Consider the following 4,883-nt stretch of genomic DNA (forward strand, 5'->3'; position numbering starts at 1 on the left):
TTGAGGAATGATCTTTGCCTTTACTACTACTAAACCAACAAGTTTCTATTGAAAATTAGAATTATTGTTGTTAAAATTGTTCGTTTAGGTAACTGTTTTTTTTTCGCAGAATCATATAATGAAATGTGTCGTTACAGAATTTCATATTATTCCTAATGTTTTAGAGATTCTATTACCTTAAATTAAAGGATATTTCTCCATTAATTTATGATACACATAAAACGTAAAGGAGAATTTTGTAACAAGTTTGTTCGCGCTTTCTCCAAATCCAAATTTCTTCGTGTTTGTCGTCAATTCTCTCGTGAAAATAATTACACTGAGGATATCCCACGATGGGATAATCACTATGAGTTTTAGAATGTAAGTTTAAAATCTTTCGTTGAACATTTTCTAGGATATTTATATGAATGTCACAATTGTGACCAAACAAGTGATGCATAATATACTGACAAAGATATACTCGTAGTAAAGGACTTTGAATGTGTTTATGTTAATAAAATCGCGACCACTTGGTAAAATGGCGTAATTGGCGGTTTTTTGCAAGTAACTTTTGACCGGATTGATAGTTACAGTCGAAAAACGCGAATTTCTGCTAAAACAACATGTTTGATCAACTTTTAAACAATGTCGCCCGCTTTTTCAGCGTGCGGATACGGTACATATTATCCTACACTATTTTTACTATCTGCTCACAAAAGAAATGGTCATTTTCGGGCTAGATTTCCTGGTGTACAACAATTCAATTTTATTTTTAACTCCAATTTGAAAACAATGCAATTAAATTTACCCTTCATTAGAGTAGTTCTTCTGCCAGAGTGCACTTTGTGCATTACTATTCTGTTAAAGGAATTTCACGTTAATTTTATGCGCTGAACATACTCTCAAACTATTTCATACGTGAGCATAATTCCGGACTGCTCCCGAGTATCTATTAAATTTGAGATAATTCGCTCTACCTAATTTAGAGTTTCAACAAAATGTAGAATGTTAGCATCCTACGGCTTTAAATGCAATGCAAAACCTCATAAATAATCCGCTTATCCCAATAGGAATAAATTTTGTACTTATTTGACGTTCCCATTAATTAAATATCTCCAAATATTTGCCATATTAGAATCCATGAAATATTTTAATCCTATTTAACTGATTAATACAAGTGTAATCTGTGTAATATCACAGTAGTTTAACGTGAAATTATTTGCCTTTTATGGTTTGGAAATCGATACTTTTTGTATTATTCATTTGCGGTTGGAGTGCCGGAGAGAAAACAAATCTGTTTGAAAATCAAATGGAGTTTGGGGCGGGACGAGGTGATTTTTCCACATACCACAAATTCACGGATAATCCCAGCTACACGATATTGCACCCTGTGCTTGTTTTTTGGCGATTTCTACGGTACACTCACTGCACGATGTCGTGTCGGATACACACTAGCCCGGTCAAAATAGACATTTCAAATAACGAAAATTCCGACAGAGCTGGTGGAGACCTTGATATTGGTTATTGATTTTAACTGTAATTCTGATTTCTTTTGATATTTTAATCTGATTCATACTCTTCAAAGTCAACTTCAACAGTCATCTCCTCTTCGATTTCTTCTTCTTCTTCTTCTTCCCCCTCTTCTTCTTGCTGGATGTTCATAAATTGTTCAAATGGAGATGAATCAGCTGTCTCTTCATCGAAATCACATGAATCTTCGTCTGTTGTATTCAATTGGACATTTGAGCAAGACTGGCTTTGGCAATTACTACACGCTGGAGAACACAGTAACCCTACTCTTCTACAGCCACATTTAGCACTACAACCTTTTTGCAATTGCAAAAAATAGTGATTAGGGGTTTTTCCAGAGCAAGTAGAAGTAAAGTTTGAATCGGTTCCAAAGTATTATTTGTTACTTTCCAACCCCAGTCTTCTGGGTTCAGTTGATTGCTTAGCCATGTCTGAACTTGATACAAGTGTTGATTAGCAGAAACCGATGTTGGAGGAAGACAAGATAGTTGTACTTGTTTCTTGTTTCGTGTATTTTTTACAGAAGTTAAATATCTAAATTTATCTATACAATCAATTTTTTTTGGAGCTCCTTAACAGCAAGGAGAAAGCGAATTCCTTTTGTGATTATTGTTTGAGGTGAAGAATCAATTTCTGCAATCAATCAAATCTTTTTTTCCAATTAATTTTAATACTGATGTTTTACCCCTTCTGAACATTGCTGATGTAGTATCGCAGCCGGTTATCGCATGCAAAAATAAGATACGGTTTTGGCATTTTGGATAAGCAGATAAACTTTTTGAAGAATATATTTCTGTTCGCTGTTGAGCCTTTTCAGGTTTTAAAAAATATATAATTTTATCAATTGGAATCCTTGCAGTGAGTAGTATTAATAAGTCTTCATCTTCACCAACTACAATAGTTGTATTTGTTGCATTAAATTGTTCTATTGCTGTTTCAATGATAATCTGCGTCATTTTGACTAAGGGACTGAGTGTATATTCTCAGAATAGTATACATACAAGAGACACAAATAGGCATTTTTACTTGCATTAAGTGCCTGACTATGTGTATACGTGGCATATATGTATGTGCATATCATGTAGAACTCCTACTTTTAGAACCACGATGTCTCAGGTTTGGTGGCTATTAGAAAAAAAAGTATAAGGACTTTGTCATTTTTGTAGATAATTTTCAGATCTATAATTTTTGTAGGAGCTACTTTTTTGATAAAACTTACCGTTTTCGAAAAAATCCAAAAAACCTTAAATTTGGACATTTGACCCCGAATAACTTTTTTAGCACACATGGGATCGGTGGGGACTTTTGACACTTTATTTCTAATGGACCAAAATTGAGCTCTGTCGGAATTTTTGTTATTTGACCACTATTTTTATGACTAACTTGACCGGACTACACCGAATATAGCATATAGTCTTATGTAACATGTCAGGAAAATCAAAGCACTGTACTATCAGATATACACATTGATTGGAGATAAGCTATTATACAGGGTCGTTGATATGTGTATACAGGATCAGTCAAAAAGTCATGACGAAACAAAGTTGTTTTTTCCTTAATGGAACATCCTATTTATTATTCCACATTTCAATCATGCACATGTCTGCGAATTTGGGAATAAAAAATTTAACCACAGTACTTCTGATTGAAACAAAGCATTTAACCGAATTTACCTCAGTACAAAAGTGCTTCCTTAAACAATTAGAGACCGTCTTTATTTTTTCGGGTTGTTTCGCGATAGTGTCAAAAAAGAACACTCACCTAGTGCGATTGATTTTGAACTTTTAACAAAAGATAAATACATTAATGTGTTTACTATACCAGTTAAAAGAATCTACTACAACTACAACTGTTATATTAGATACGTGAAAAGTCATATTGGTAAAATTTGAACCGGGAACATGCCCAGAAATTTTCTGGTCTAGTCGAGGATTATGTATTTGAAAGGATTTTAAAAATTCACGGTATGTATTCGATGCGAAACGATATGAACGGCATTCGCATCATGGATTTACTGGACAGAAGTTGGGGTATAAAAATGCTGTTGGAAGAAACTTCGGGGATTATAGCGTTGTATCAAACTAAAATCCCTCTATATTAAATTTTTATTCCAGAAAAGTTTCAGAAACAACCCGCGTGCTTGGGTTTTACCTTTTATTAACTTGAACTGAACTAAAATAGTGCTAGGGCCACACAAAGCACTATGCTATATTCGCTGCGTTCACAGTACGTTCTAAAAGCAGCCAATGTTGAAATTATTCCTTTGAAAGTCAAATTAGAACTATGTCAGGAAAAAAATACTTTATTAACTTAAAATCCCATGACATTAACATAAAACGAAAATATGACATTTGATCAAAGGAATTTGTAGAAAAAAGATGGTTTCTCCAAAGGAACACTGGAAAACAAAATCTATAGTTATTTTTGTATCTAGAACGCGAAATGGTACTTCTGCGTTCAAGAATGGAAGTTATTTTGCCGAGATTAGCGAGGAAAAATATCCATAATGCAATAAAATAAGAAAATAGGCATGATGACAGTAACCAAGAATCACTAAAACTATGTATTTATCTAATGAAATATGATATATGGAATAATATAAAAATGTATTTATTTTTATATTATTAACGAGATTGATAATATTTTTTATAAAATAAAACTACAAACTACAGCGAACCGCCATGATAGGTTGAACACTAATCAGAGCGAATTACGTCAAATCTATGTAAATGTCATTTTGTTCATTTGAACTTTGCCGATATCCGCAGTATTTATCTTCATTTAAATATTTTGTGTTTCGCAACTATCAGTTGCTTAGTTTTGTGTTACTAAAACCATAATCAGGAAACGTTAGGTATTTGAAAAGTTTCTAGAAGCAGAAAGAAAAGAAAGTACAACAGCTGCGAGTTAATAAAATATTAAAAATACTATGTTTGTGATCAAAAGTTTATCTATGCATAAATTGGTGCTGAAATACAAAGAACAGTCCTGCGACACATTTTTGAAAAAACTCGTATTGACTGATGAACATGACATGAAAGTTGAAGAAGAGACGACATCAAAGCTGTTTTTAGCAGAGATATAGCAGAGTGACGGCCTCACGAGCAAAGCATTCCTTTCCAATTCGGCAGAACGCTTCTTATCCTCCTTACGCATACTGTCTACTAAGGAAATCAGTTCAAGTAACAAGATTTAAGAGCGTTATCAGCGTCGTTGCCTTAGATTAGATGTCGTTGTTATTACTATTATTGATCTTGCAGATGTTGCCGCTTCTGTCGTCGTTGTTGTTGTAGTTGTTGTTGCCGTAGTAGTAGTGGTAGTAGCAGCAGTAGTAGTTGTAGTTGCCGCTGCTGTTGTTGTCGTTGTTATTGATG

Source organism: Anoplophora glabripennis, unplaced genomic scaffold (genome assembly GCF_000390285.2).
Source record: "Anoplophora glabripennis isolate ALB-LARVAE unplaced genomic scaffold, Agla_2.0 scaffold73, whole genome shotgun sequence".
NCBI lineage: Eukaryota > Metazoa > Arthropoda > Insecta > Coleoptera > Cerambycidae > Anoplophora > Anoplophora glabripennis.